Genomic DNA, 16,139 nt, shown 5'->3' on the forward strand with positions numbered 1-16,139 from the left:
TCTGTAAAAAGGTCACCACACCAAAAACCTATAAAAATGAAAAGACAGAGAACTATAACTCAGATGAGGGAGAAAGGAAAAACCCCAGAAAATCACCTAAGTGATAAGGAGAGTCTCTGCCTCCAGGAAAAAGACTTTAGACTATTGATGCTGAAGATGATGCAAGACACTGGAAATAAACTGGAGGCAAAGATGGATAACTTACAGGAATCAATGACCAAAGAGATACAAGATATCAAACTTAAGCTAGAAGAGATGCAAAATACAATAACTGAAATTAAAAATTCACTAGAAGCAGCCAACAGCAGAATACAGGAGGCAGAAGAATTAATAGGTTAGGTGGAGGACAGATTAGTGGAAATTATGGGTGTGGAACAGAAAAGAGAAAAAAGATTGAAAACAAATGAAGAGAGTCTCAGAGAACTCTGGGACAATGTTAAACGCACCAACATCCATATTATAGGGGTGCCAGAAGGAGAAGAGAGAGAGAAGGGGACAGAAAAAATATTCCAAGAAATAATAGCCAAAAATGTCCCTGACATGGGAAAGGAACCACTCACTCAAATCCAGGAAGCACAACAAGTACCATATGAAATAAACCCAAGGAGGAATACACTGAGACACATATTGATCAAACTGACCAAAATTAGAAACAAAGAGAAAATATTGAAAGCAGCTAAGGAAAAGAAACAAATAACATACAAGGGAACCCTGATAAGGTTATCAGCAGATTTTTCAGCAGAAACTCTGCAGGCCAGAAGGGAGTGGCATGATCTACTTAATGTGATGAAAGGAAAAAACCTCCAACCAAGATCACTTTACCCAGCAAGGCTCTCATTCAGATTTGAAGTAGAAAGCAAACCCTTCACACATAAGCAAAAGCTGAGAGAATTCAGCAACACTAAACGAGCCCTACAACAAATACTAAAGGAACTTCTCTAGGCAGAAAAGACAGCAACAGGAAACAAAAACACCACAAATGACAAGGCTCACCAGTAAAGGTATATATACAGTAAAGATATGAAATCATCCACGCACAGTTATGCCACCAAAATCAGAAATCATGAGAAGAGGTGGGTACCAATGCAGGAGATGAACTTGCAATTAAGAGACCAACAACTTAAAACAATCTCGTATATATAGACTCTTATATCAAAACTTCAGAATAACTGCAAACCAAAAAGCTACAATTGATACACAAACAAAGAAAAATCAACTCAAATACAACACTAAAGACAGTCATCAAACCAGAAGAGGAGAGAACAAAAGAAGAAGAAAACAGCAACAAAAACAAACCCAAAACAATTAATAAAATGGCAATAAGAACATACATATCAATAATTACCTTAAATGTTAATGGAATAAATGACCCAACCAAAAGAAATAGACTGGCTGAATGGATACAAAAACAAGACCCATGTATATATATATATACTGCCTTCAAGAGATCCACTTCATTTCCAGGGACACATACAAGTTGAAAGTGAGAGGGTGGAAGGACATATTTCATGCAAATGGGGATCAAAAGAAAGCTGGAGTAGCAATACTCATATCAGACAAAATAGACTTTAAAATGAAGAATATTTTAAGGGACAAAGAAGGACATTACATAATGATCAAAGAATTAATCCAAGAAGATGATATAACAATTTTAAATATCTACACACCCAACATAGGTTCACCACAATATATGAGGCAACTGCTAACAACCTGAAAAGGACAAATTGACAATAACACAATAATAGTGGGGGAATTTAACACCCCACTGACAGCAATGGACAGATCAACCAGACAGAAAATCAATAAGGAAACATAGGCCCTGAATGATGCATTAAACCAGATGGACTTAATAGATATTTATAGGACATTCCATCCAAAAGCAACAGAATACACATTCTTCTCAAGTGCACATGGAACATTCTTTAAGACTGATCACATCCTGGGCTACAAGTCCAACCTCGGTAACTTTAAGAAATTGAAATCATATCAAGCATCTTTTCTGACCATAACACTGTATGACTGGAAATCAACAAGAAAAAAACTGCAAAAAACACAAACACGTGGGGACTAAACAACATGCTACCAAACAATGGATCACTGAAGAAATCAAAGAGGAAATTAAAAAATACCTAGAAGCAAATGACAACAAAGATATGACACTCCAAAACCTATGGGATGCATTAAAAGCCATTCTTTTTTGTTGTTGTTGTCTTTTTGTCATTTCTTGGGCTGCCTTCTGCAGCATATGAAGGTTCCCAGGCTAGGGGTCGAATCTGAGCTGTAGTTGCCAGCCTATGCCAGAGCCACAGCAACACGGGATCCGACCTATACCACAGCTCACAGCAACGCCAGATCCTTAACCCGCTGAGCAAGGGCAGGGATCGAACCCGCAACCTCATGGTTCCTAGTCGGATTCGTTAACCACTATGCCACGACGGGAACTCCCCAAAAGCTTCCCCAAACTTCTAAGAGGGAAGTTTATAGCAATACAAGCCCACCTCAGGAAACAAGAAAAAGCTCAAATAAACAAGCTAACTTTACATCTAAAGCAGCTCGAGAGAGAACAGACAAGACTGAAAGTTAGAAGGAAAGAAATCATAAATATCAGAGCAGAAATCAATGAAATAGAAACAAAGAAAACCATAGAAAAGATCAATGAAATGAAAAGCTGGTTCATTGAAAAGATCAACAAAATTGATAAAGCCTTAGCCAGATTTATCAAGAAAAAGAGGACTCAAATCAATAAAATTAGAAATGAAAAAGGAGAACTAACAACAGACATCACAGAAATACAAAGGATCATAAGAGACTACTACATGCAACTCTACGCCAATAAAATGGAAAACCTAGAAGAAATGGACAAATTCTTAGAAAGGTACAATCTTCCAAGACCAAACCAAGATGAAACAGAAATGAATGGACCAATCACAAGAACTGAAATTGAAACTGTGATTAAAAAACTTCCAACAAACAAAAGTCCAGGACCAGATGGCTTCACAGGCAAATTCTATCAAACATTTAGAGAAGAGCTAACACCTCTCCTTATGAAACTATTTCAAAAAATTGCAGAGGAAGGGACACTCTCAAACTCATTCTATGAGGCCACCATCACCCTGATACCAAAACCAGACAAAGATATCACAAAAAAAGAAAAGGCCAATTTCCCTGATGAATATAGATACAAAAATCCTTAACAAAATACTAGCAAACCACATCCAACAATACCTTAAAAGGATTGTACATCATGATCAAGTGGGATTTATCCCAGGGATGCAAGGGTTCTTCAATATCCAAAAATCCAACAGTGCAGTACACCACATTAACAAACTGAAGAATACAAACCATATGATCCTCTCAATAGACGTGGAAAAAGCCTTTGACAAAATCCAACACCCACTTCTGATTAAAAAAAAAAACCCTTCAGAAAGTGGGCATAACGGGAACCTAACTCAACATAATAAAGGCCACATATGATAAACCCACAGCAAACATCATTCTCAATGGTGAAAAGCTGAAAGAATTCCCACTGAGATCAGGAACAAGACAAGGATGTCCACTCTCGCCACTACTATTCAACATAGTTTTGGAAGTCCTAGCCACAGCAATCAGAGAAGAAAAAGAAATAAAAGGAATCCAAACTGGAAAGGAATAATTAAAACTATCCCTATTTGCAGATGACATGATACTATACCTAGAGAATCCTAAAGACTCTACCAGAAAACCGTTACGGCTCATCCATGAATTTGGCAAAGTCGCCAGATACAAAATTAATGCACAGAAATCAATGGCATTTCTATATACTAATAATGAAAGATGAGAAAGAGAAATTAGGGAAGCAATCCTGTTTACCATCACATCCAAAAGAATAAAATACCTAGGAGGAAACCTACCTAAAGAGACAAAAGACCTGGAGTTCCCATCGTGGCGCAGTGGTTAACGAATCCGACTAGGAACCATGAGGTTGCGGGTTCGGTCCCTGCCCTTGCTCAGTGGGTTAACGATCCGGCGTTGCCGTGAGCTGTGGTGTAGGTCGCAGACGCGGCTCGGATCCCGCGTTGCTGTGGCTGTGGCCGGTGGCTACAGCTCTGATTAGACCCCTAGCCTGGGAACCTCCATATGCCGTGGGAGCGGCCAAGAAATAGCAACAACAGCAGCAACAACAACAAAAGACAAAAAAAAAAAAAAAAAAAAAAAAAAAAAAAAAAGAGAGACAAAAGACCTGTACTCTGAAAACTAGAAGACACTGATGAAAGAAATCAAAGATGACACAAATAGATGGAAAGATATACCATGCTCGTGGATTGGAAGAGCCAATATTATCAAAATAACTATACTACCTAAGGCAATACACAGATTCAACGCAATCCCTATCAAATTACCAAGGCCATTTTTCACACAACTCGAACAAAATATTTTAAAGTTTGTTTTAAAGCACAAAAGACCCAGAATAGCCAAAGACATCCTGAACAAGAAAAATGGAGCTGGAGGCATCAGGCTCCCAAATTTCAGGCTATACTACAAAGCAACAATCATCAAAACCATATGGCACTGGCACAAAGACAGAAATATAGATCAGTGGAACAGGATGAAAAGCCCAGAATTCAACCCACACACCTACAGCCAACTCATCTATGACAAAGGAGGCAAGAATATACAATGGAGAAAAGACAGCTTGTTCAATAAGCAGTGCTGGGAAAACTAGACAGCCACGTGGAAAAGAATGAAATTAGAACACTCCCTAACACCATACACAAAAATAAACTCCCAATGGATTAAAGAGCTAAATATAAGACCAGACACTATAAAACTCTTAGAGGAAAACATAGGCCACTCTCTGACATAAACGACAGCAACATCTTCTTAGATCCACCTCTTAAGAGTATTGACAACAAAAACAAACAAATGGGACCTAATCAAACTTAAATGTTTCTTCACAGCAAAGGAAACCTTAAACAAAACGAAAAGACAACCCATAGAATGGGAGAAAATCTTTGCAAGTGAATCGACTGACAAGGGATTAATCTCCAAAATTCATAAACAACTTCTGCAGCTTTCTTCCCCAAAGAAGACATACAGATGGCCGAGAAACACATGAAAAGATGTTCAACATCACTCATGATTAGAGAAATGCAAATCAAAACCACCTTACACCAGCCAGAATGGCCATCATCAAAAAGTCTACAAACAAGAAGTGCTGGAGAGGGTGTGGAGAAAAAGGAACCCTAGTACACTGTTGGTGGGATGGTAAATTGGTGCAACCACTGTGGAAAACAGTATGGAGATTCCTCAGAAGACTAAACATAGAACTACCATTTGATCCAGCAACCCCACTCCTGGGCATCTATCCAGAGAAAACCATGACTTGAAAAGACACATGTACTCCAATGTTCATTGCAGCACTATTTACAATAGCCAAAACATGGAAACAACCTAAATGTCCATCAACAGAGGAGTGGATCCAGAAGAGGTGGTACATATACACAATGGAATATGACTCAGCCATTAAAAGGAATGAAATACCAGCATTTTTAGCAACATGGATGGATCTAGAAACTATCATGCTAAGTGAAGTCAGCCATACAATGAGACACCAACATCAAATGCTTTCACTGATGTGTGGAATCTGAAAAAAGGACAGACTGAACTTCTTTGCATAACAGATGCTGACTCACAGACATTGAAAAACTTATGGTCTCTGGAGGAGAGTTTGGGGGGTGGGGGATGTGCTTGGACTGTGGGATGGAAATCCTGTGGAATTGGATTTTTATGATCATTATACAACTACAGATGTGATAAATTCATTTGAGTAATAAAAAAAACAAAGTCTATTATTAAAGAATGTATACATGTAAGTGTAACTGGGTCACCTCGTTATATAGTAGAAAATTGACAGAACACTATAAACCAGCTATAATGGAAAAAATAAAAACCATTATAAAATGAAAATTTAAAAGCAAAGTCTATTATTAAAGAGGAGAAAAGCAGTTAACAGGCAGTCACACAGTGCTGCTGACAAAGTTAGGCTTTGAGTCTGCTGCAAAACTGGGCCTTTGGTACCTTCTCAAGAAGAAAAAAGAGGAGTTCCCATTGCGGCGCAGAGGAAATAATCCAGCTAGTATCCATGAGGTTGTGGGTTCAATCCCTGGCCTTGAGCTCAGTGGGTCGGGGATCCGGCATTGCCATGAGCTGTGGTGTAGGTCACAGATATGGCTCGGATCCCAAGTTGCTGTGGTGTAGGCTGGCAGCTACAATTCCAGTTTGATCCCTTAACCTTGAAACCCCCTTATGCCACGAGTACAGCCCTAAAAAAAAAAAAAAACAAAGAAAAAAGGAAGAGTGCTTGTCAAAATAACAATCACATATGCTAACATTCCTCCTAAAAATAGTGACAGGAAAATTCTCTAGGTGCTCCACAATGTGAGGCCCTCTATTCACCCCCCAGAGGTAAGCACAACACGACACAGCCTGTTTTGGGTGACTTGTTTCATCATGTCACCTCCTTCCTAATGGCTAGTGGATACCCACCCACCAAACTGGGACGTGTGGGAGGCGGGACAAGAGATCATTGTGAAATATGGGTATGAACATGGCTCCCAGTTCATTTGAGACAATCTGACCTCCAACACTCTCGTAGAGAGCCCCGTTGTACACTCTATCTGATCAGAATGTGTGTTTGAATTTTGAGCTAAGAGAGCAAGGTCATGATAAATACCCTTGGGAAGGCAATGTTTTTCCTTTCAGTCAGGAAAACTGGTTTAAATACTCTGCCTTTTACTAGCTGGGTAACTGGGCAACTTAAACGCTGAGCAATAATTATAAGCTACAAGGGTAATGTTAGCTGACTCACAGGGTGGTAAGGAGTAAATCAAATTAGATAACCTACCTAAGGCTGCTACTAAAATGCCGGGGACTTACAGGAGTTCCCATCGTGGCTCAACAGAAACGAATCTGACTAGCATCCATGAGGACGCAGGTTCAACCTCTGGCCTCGCTCAGTGGAGTAAGGATCCAGCACTGCCACAAGCTGTGGTGTAATTTGCAGACACACCTCAGATCTAGCATTGCTGTAGCTGTGGTGTAGACCAGCGGTTACAGCTCCAACTCAGCCCCTAGCCTGGGAACCTCCATATGCTGCCAGTGTGGCCCTAAAAAGAGACACACACACACACAAAAAGCACTTGCATGTCCTCCAAATGTCATGTAGCCTAAAGCATAAGATGTTTGTTTGCCCAAGCCGTTTTTCCGGAACTGGGAGTCAGCTGAGTCCAGTGGCAGATAGAGCCTGTTAGGACTGGTTAAGACCAGACCATCAACCCTCCAACAGAACATTCGTGTTCATTCCATGCCCTTTTGACATCAGAGGGCCAAAAACTCACCCTCAGAAGGTGCTAACACCCCCAGATTCTGAACATGCAGCTCCTGCAAAAGTCTGTCGTTTGCTTGCACAAGGATTACCTCACATTTTCTTGTTTCAATCACCTTCCCTCAAGCTCCTCAGACCTCAGCTTTATCCCATAAATATCCTGAGCTCCTCATCTTCAGGGAGGCAGATTTGAGATTTGTTTTCCCATTTTCTCACTTGGCTGCCTCGTGAATAAACTTTCTCTGCTGCAAACCTCAGCATCTCAGAGTGTGGCTTGCTGCATGTCAGGCAAATGAAGCTGCTTCGATGACAGCTTTTTTATTTATCGTTGTTTGTGTGTTCAGAGAGCAGACTTCATTGGACCCAGGCTTCAGGAAAGAATTTTCCTGGGGGAATTGTATAACTGGGTGCAGAACGCTTAGGTAAGCACCGTTCACTGCTCTGGATGAAGCTCAGGTGACAAGGCCAGGGGTGCACGAAGAGCGGGAAAGAGGACCTTGTTCGCCCAGAAACATGAGGCTCTGGGTAGCAGAAGGGTTTGGCTCCCAGTAGCAAGGAGGAGAATCTGTTTGGGTGGCATCCAGAACCCAATACTTTCCTTCCCCACCAACTCCCTGGCACTGGTGACTCCCACGTGAGGGGTAGAGAGTCCTGTGGGGACCTCAGGTCAGGAGCAGGTGCACTCGAGAGAAAGAGGAGGACATGGGGAGGAAGGGCCCTGTGAGCTCAGATCAGGGCCTCCCACATAGGAAAGGAGAGCTGCTCTCACTCACCAACTGGAGCCAACAGGACAATGATCCCTGGAGCTGTGGCCAGACCTGTCCCTAAACTGCCTCGGGGACACATCATCTGTGTGTGCAGTTCATCAGGGTCCAGGCTGCAAGAATGCAGGAAAACCTGCTTGGCCTTCCCCCTCCCTACTTAATTTTTGCCTAGCCCAGAAGCTTGCTGAGGCAACGCCTCCTTCCTCCCTCTGTCTAGAATCAGAAGACAACAGCACCTGGCACAGCAGGCGCTGAGATGTAACTGAACCCCTCACCTTGTAGAGAATAATGCTGGTGTCCTAAAGATTAGGACACTTTCCCAGTCACACACCTAAGGTATGGCACAGCAGTATCTTAGTCTACTCCATTGGGCTGCATGGGGATACTTGTCCTGCAACCCCTGAGAAATGTGATCCTTCTCACAGTATCCTGAAGGGCACACGCTTCAAAGTCTGGAATCAAATTCAGGCTCTAAGAGCTGAACGATTGGGATAAGCCCCTGGACTTCAAAAACCTCAGCCTCATCATCACCCATAAATTCACATCATAATCTGCATAGGATACCTTGAGGATTAAATGAGACAAGATGTAATATAGCTAGTGCATGGCCCCAACACCAGAGATGATCAGTGCTGCTTACTATTGTCATGAATTAAGCTGTGGTCAGTCACTGAACTTCAGATTGCTGGGGAGTCCAGGACCTGGAAAAAAGATGACTCTTCTGAGGCGGAGAAAGCAAGGCCAGTGAGCTTCACATCTTTGGTGGGTCTACCTGAGTCCTGCTGGACTCCAGATCCTCTGGGGAGCTGGGTCAAAGGTGAGGAAAATGGAGCTCAAAACCTTTAAGTTCCTGTTGGCTTTTTTTTTTTTTTCCCCTAGGGCCGCACCACAGCATATGGAGGTCCCAGGCTAGGGGTCGAATCGGAGTGTAGCGGCCGGCCTACGCCAGAGCCACAGCAACACGGGATCTGAGCCATGTCTGCGACCTACACCACAGCTCCTGGCAATGCCAGATCCTTAACCCACTGAGTGAGGTCAGGGATCGAACCCCCAACCTCATGGTTCCTGGTCAGAGTCATTAACCACTGAGCCACAACGGGAACTCCTCCTCTTGGCTCTTTTATCAAATTCTTTCTCAAGCATTTGACCTTACAACACAGAGAACTCAGGGTCAGTGGGAAACACAGCAGAAGAGACAGACAGTGCAGCAGAGCTGTCCTTGGAATGGAAGAATGTTTTTTAAGGTAGGATTGGAATGGGGGTGAGGGGAATGTGAGTTTTAAATTTTAAAATTTAAATGCAAATTTTAAGGACCAAACCTAACAACTTAAAAATCCAAGTGTTTTATCTAGAGAAAGATAATTTTCATTCTAAAAACTGTGAATTCAACACTTAAGCCCTTTCAATGGGAAAGAAAAGATCAGAAAGAATCAAACATGATCTGGTATTTAGTTCTTCTCGAGGTATACCCCACATCCGGAACCATTCAATTTCAAAAATGAAAAGCACTTTGTCGACTTTGTGCTTGGTGAACAGCGTCCTCAGAACACTTCCTGTTCCTCAGTACAAAGAGTGCGTGAGTGTGTGCGCACCTGTGTGCGTGTGGAGAAAGAAAGAGAAGCCAAGGACCGTATACTGGGCTCTCCTGATGTCTCACGTCCCTCCACCGGAGAGAGACCAGCATGTGTGTGTGCAGGGCTGGGGCTGGAGGTGGGGGTGGGAAGAGGGCAAGTTGGGGGCAGGACTAAGGGAAGGCAGAGTAGAAACCACAAAGACGAAAATTTAGTTTCTGTCTCAAGCTTGAAGTAAAGCTTAAGATAAAGCCAGCTTACGATCAGGCCCCAGCACATGCAGAGCAGCAAACGGGCCAGCTCTGACTTCACAAAGGGAAACTTCAGTCTAAAAAAGCTAATCAAACGCGTCCTTTGTAGAATCCAGGGAAAAAGTTACCTCCCTTGTACCTTGGGCGTGGACTTGTCTGTGAAGTCATCTCCCAAGGGTCAGGGCCCTCTCCCTGAGGCTTTATGATCTAGGTTATCAGATAGCTGGTGATCACTTTGAATTACCAGGTCCCAGGCTTGACTGGCACCAAATGACCCAGAGAGACGTCTAAGAAATAGAAATGGGATCTAAATCAGTGACTCCAATCTGGGATCTTCAAATACTCAAGGTCTTTGAAAGTAATAATAAGTCTGGGAAGATTCTTTGAGTGTATTCCAAAAAAAACCCTGCATCTTCATTTGCCTACTCTAATGCTACAAACACAGACTCTGAAGGATTTTTTGCTTTTAGCTAAAATTGTCAATTCATTTTAGGAACACGGGTTGTTTATGACTCAACAGATAATCCAATATTTTAAAAATCCAAATGTAACAGTGGTTCCTTACATGATGGAAGTATTTCTCCCTTCACCAAAATATTCGGTGTTTAAAAATTAGCATTTCCAGGGAGTTCCTATTGTGGTTCAGTGATAACGAACTCTACCAGTATCCGTGAGGACTCAGGTTCGATACCTGGCCCCATTCAGTGGGTTTAGGATCTGACATTGCCATGAACCATGGCATGGGCCGCAGACACAGTTCTGATCTGGCATTGCTGTGGCTGTGGTGTAGGCCAGCAGCTATAGCTCTGATTCAACCCCTAGCCTTGGAACCTCCATACGCCACGGGTGCAGCCCTAAAGAGCAAAAAATAAAAATTAAAAATTAGCATTTGCATATGCATTTCACTTTAACCTTTTAATACACATTGAGTCATGTTAAATTTATAATTATAGTTCTACCAAGTCCCTTGGGAATTGTATTTTCAGTTTATTTCTGACACAAATGTTTTAATCAACAGCTGTTCTAGGAGGCTGGCTATGCATTCTTTTCGAATGTTGAGAATTTTAATGAGGATAAAATCTAAATTTGAAACTATCCTGTCTCTATATGAGTAAATAGACATCCTCCTCCATTTTATAGTAGTTTTTTAATTTTTCTGCATATAAAATCTGTGTATAGTTAAGGTGTACAATTTGAGTTTAGAGATAAGCATAGTGATTTTAAACAGTGATAACATGTTGATATACTCAGAAGTTTTTCATATAAATTTCTATGACATAAAGTATCACCATAATTTGTAAAAATATGTACAAAGATGATGAAGGGCATTGATAGAACAGATGCTTTCTATTTGCCCAGGATAATTTAGATTTGTTATAAGTTATATGTTTCAAAATATCAAGGGTTTTTCACCCAAGAAAAAGAAATAGTCACTTAGATCCATCATGTAACTTAGAAAAACTCCTCTCTGGGAAGCAGTGTTTTTCTACTGGCACCTATTATGCCGCTTGTTGTACTGTGTTTATTAGTAAAGGAAATAAGGAAATGATGGTTGTTAATCCAAAAGCGTAAGACACAGAATGGATACAATGTCCCACATATTTCATAGAATAGCAAAGAACCCCTGGTCTTCTCTGGGACTTCAGTTAATTCAATGCGATGATTGCTATGTAGTTATAAAAGCCTGCTAATTTGATTTAGTATTCTCTTGAAACCTAGACCTTGAGTTAAGCACTTGGTGCAAGGAGCTTATCTGAGGTTATACCAGAAAGCAGGAGCGTGTGATCTCAGAGAGTGAAGCAGGGAAGAAGGGAGAGGTCACATCCGGGAACATTACCAAGTTCCCTGCCATAGGCAATGGAGGCCCAGCTCAGCTGGGGCTTCTGAGTGTGCAAAATTTTCCCATAAAGCTTCACCTGAAGGATGGAAGGTGGAATGAATTCTCTGATGCCTTCTCCCAAGCGCTGCCCCATGGGCTTTAACTCTTAACACCTCTCAGCTGCACTTGCAGAAAAGCCAAAGCAGAACGTGGAAAAGGACAAAGCAAGAACAAAAGTCAATAAGACCTGCCCGTCACAGCCACAGCTCAAACCAGAGGTGGGCTGAGAGGACACGATGGTGGCCCCAGAGGCACTGCCAGAGAGTGAACCTTTCATACACCTTCGCATTATGTAAGCTCAACAGATTCACCAAGTTCTCCTTGGAACAATAGGGAATCTCCTCTTTTGACCAGGATATGATTATGTTTGTGTTAAATCAAAGGAGTTTTCTTAGGTCAGTTTCCCAAAACAATAGAAATAAAAACAAAAATAAACCAGTGGGACCTTATCAAGCTTTTGCACAGCAAAGGGAACCATAGGGAAAAAAAAAAAAAAAAAAAAAAAGACAACCCACAGAATGGGAGAAAATAGTTGCGAATGATGCAACCGACAAGGGCTTAATCTCCAAAATATACAAACAACTCATACAACTTAAAAAACAAACCCATTCAAAAAAGGGGGGGCAGAAGACCTAAATAGATATTCCTCCAAAAAGACATATGGATGGCCAGCAGGCACATGAAATAATGCTCAACATCATTAATTATTAGAGAAATACAAATCAAAGCTACAGTGAGGTGCTACCTTACATGAGTCAGAATGGCCACTATTAACAAGTCTACAAAAAACAAATGCTGGAGAGGGTGTGGAAAAAAGGGAACCCTCCTGCACTATTGGTAGGAATGTAAACTGATACAACTACTATGGAAAACAATATGGAGATTTCTCAAAAAAAAAAAAATATGGAACTACCATATAATCCAGCAATCTCCTGGGCATATATCCAGACAATACCTTCACTCAAAAAGATACATGCACCCCTATGTTCATTCTAGCTCTATTCACAATAGCCAAGACATGGAAACAACCTAACTGTCCATTGACAGATGAATGGATTAAGAAGATGTGGTATAGGACTTCCCGTTGTAGCTCAGTGATTAACAAATCCAACTAGGAACCATGAGGTTGCAGGTTCAATTCTTCACCTTGCTCAGTGGGTTAAGGATCCAGCGTTGCCCTGAGCTGTGGTGTAGGTCGCAGATGTGGCTTGGATCCTACATTGCTGTGGCTCTGGCGTAGGCCTGTAGCAACAGCTCCGATTAGACCCCTAGCCTGGGAGCCTCCATATGCCGAGGGAGCAGCCCTAGAAAAGGCAAAAAGACAGAAAAAAAAAAAAAAAAAAAAAAAAAGATGTGGTATGTATATACAATAGAATACCACTTGGCCATTAAAAAGAACAAAACAATACCATTTGCAGCAACATGGATGCAACTAGATATTCTCATGTTAAGTAAGTCTGAAAGACAAATACCATATGATATCACTTATATGTGGAATCTAGCATATAGCAAAATGAACCCATCTACAGAACAGAAACAGACTCATGGACATGGAAAACAGACTGTGGTTGCCAAGAGGGAGGGGGGAGCAAATGGAATAGAGTAGGAGTTTGGGGTTAGTAGATGCAAACTATTACATTTAGAATAGATGAACAATGAAGTCCTACTGTACAGCCCAGGAAACTATGTCTAATCTCTTGGGATAAAACATGATGGTGGAATGATATAAGAATGTAAATATATGTATGATTGGGTCATTTTGCTGTACAGCAGAAAATGGTACAACACTATAAATCAAATACACTTTAATTTTTTCCCCCACTTTTAACTGTAATGCAGAGTTCCTGTTGTGGCTCAGCAGGTTAAGGACACAACATAGTTCCCCTGAGGATGTTGGATCAATCCCTGGCCTCACTCATTGGGTTAAGGATCTGGCATTGCCACAAGCTGCAGCATAGGCTGCAGATGTGCCTTGAACCCTGTGTTGCTGTGGTGTAGGCCAGCAGCTGCTGTTCCAAATCCACCCCTGGCCTGTGAACTTTCATATGCTGCAGGTGTGGCCCCAAAAAGTAAATAAATAAATATAATGCTTACTATCCTATATGTTCATTATATTATTTAAACTTGTGACTAATTGGAACCGACTTGATTATCTGACAGTAAAGGAAGGGCATCTGTGACAGAGAGCATGCAAGCTAGCCCCTAATGATCGCTGCCTCTTGGTATCCACACCTTTGTCTAATCTCCTCCCATACTGCCCCAGGCAGGTCTCTAGCCTCTGGAATAAAGTGCAAGTGATGTTTCAGTTCCAAAATTAGGCTATTATAAAATTGTACTTTTCTTCTCTTTTTCTCTCCCCACTCCTCTCTCTCTCTCTCCCAGTCACGGCTCACTCACTCTGTAGGAAGCCAGGGGGTGCAATGGCCTTGTGGAGAGGCCCATATGGTGAGACACTGCAGCCTCCAGCCAATAGCCTTGTGAATGAGCCTGGAAGAGGATCCCCCAGCCACAGTCAAGTCTTCAAGTATGGCAGCTCCAGCTGACAGCTTGACCCCTACATCATGACAGATCCTGGGCCCGAGCTACCCAGCTAAGGCACTTTAAGTTTCCTGACATTCGGAAACTGTGTGGGACAATAAATTTGTTGTTTTAAGCTGCTAAATTGTGGTATAATTTATACTAAAACAGGGAGTTAATAACAGTGTTGATATAAAGTAGAATATTAAATGGAAATAAAATATCAGATTTCCAAAGAACAGTCAATGATAAAGTGATGTGTGTACACTATTAGGTGGAAACAGCAGGAAGCAGATCTGTGGAGTGTGTGTTGCATAAATGCTTTTTCTTGTCTTTTTAGGGCTGTGCCCACGACACAAAGGCTCCCAGCCCAAGAGTGGAATCAGAGCTGTAGCCGCTGGCCTACGCCACAACCACAGCCACACCAGATCCAAGCTGCGTCTGCAACCTACACCACAGCTCACGGCACCACCAAATCCTTAACCCACTGAGCAAGGCAGGGATAGAACCTGCATCCTCATGGATACTAGTCAGATTCGTTTCTGCTGAGCCACGACGGGAACTCTCATAAATCTTCTTTTTGACTGATTAGCACATGTCCATCTCTCTTTCTTCCACTAATAGAATTTCCCTTTCTCATGGAAAAATAACTCCACATGTTTCAAGTGGCACTGACTCCAACCCACACGGGCCAAAGAGAATCAGATCAAATCTAACTTCCTCATTCCTTTGGCACATCATGAAAGAGCGGCTAATGAGAACAATTCCTGAATCTTTTCTTCCTAGAGTAGTTAAGGATGAAAGGGCCTTAATTACCAAAAAAGTTAAAGATGGTGAAGGTATCAGAAGGCCTGGATGAGTAGTTCTACAAGTCAGAACCAACCTTAGAGTTTTCACTTATGAGCCATAAACATTTTGCTTAAAGCAATTGAGTTTTGTTGTAATACACAATATTATCCCAAATTTTTATAAAATTAAAAATACTTGCAAACAGAGAAAGTAGTAGAATTTCCCAAATGTTAACAGTGATTCTATATGGATGTATGGTTTCAAATTAGTGAACCTGCTGCATCAGAATTTTTTTAAATACAGATGCTCAGCCCTCCCACTTGAAAACTTTGACTCAGTAGTGCTGGATTATAGGCCAGAAACAAGCTCTCCATATAATAATGATCAGCAAACAGCACTGGAAACCACTGAGCCCACAGGAGTAGACTATAAATAAACATTTCTTTTCCTCTATGCGTATTTTATAACTTTATAATAAACAAGTATTATTTGGGTAATGAGTACATTTACCAACAGCTGTACTTTTAAGAACTTGGAAGCTAGTTTGGAACATCAGTGCTCATATTGATTCTAAAGTAAAACATTATCCAAGTTTCAACTAGGGCTTCAGGGTTACATTTCTCCCTGAAATAGACTATTAACCTTTAGTGCAGCACCTCTCTCCCCATTGCTCTGTTCAGTGTTTTGTGGGTTTTTTGGGGAAGGGGGGTTGTTTTGTTTTGTTTGCACTTTTTTAGGGCCACACCTGCTGTATAAGGAGATTCCCAGGCTAGAGTCGAATCAGAGCTGCAGCTGCCAGCCTACACTGCAGCCATAGCCACATGGGATTCAAGCCACATCTGTGACCTACCCCACAGCTCATGGCAATGCTGGATCCTTAACCTATTGAGCAAGGCCAGGGATCAAACCTTCATCCTTATGGATACTAGTTGGGTTCCTAACCCCACTGAGCCACAACGGGAATGCCTCAGTCACTTTTTGCATTGAGAAGGGGTAGGCATAAGG

General features: G+C 41.6%; 1 long non-coding RNA gene and 1 pseudogene across 7 annotated transcripts in view; one reads left to right on the forward strand and one right to left on the reverse strand.

The window, feature by feature from the left end:
* LOC106506477 overlaps nucleotides 1-16,139 on the reverse strand; it is an 81,433-nt pseudogene that overhangs the window by 33,818 nt on the left and 31,476 nt on the right. The gene's annotated exons all lie outside the window — the stretch shown is intronic.
* On the forward strand, nucleotides 9,149-14,936 carry LOC102159225. Its single transcript, XR_002339600.1, has 3 exons — nucleotides 9,149-12,120; nucleotides 14,211-14,352; nucleotides 14,686-14,936. It is a non-coding gene; the product is annotated as an uncharacterized LOC102159225 (long non-coding RNA).

This window comes from Sus scrofa, chromosome 16, assembly GCF_000003025.6.
Source record: "Sus scrofa isolate TJ Tabasco breed Duroc chromosome 16, Sscrofa11.1, whole genome shotgun sequence".
In the NCBI taxonomy this organism is placed as follows: Eukaryota; Metazoa; Chordata; class Mammalia; order Artiodactyla; family Suidae; genus Sus; species Sus scrofa.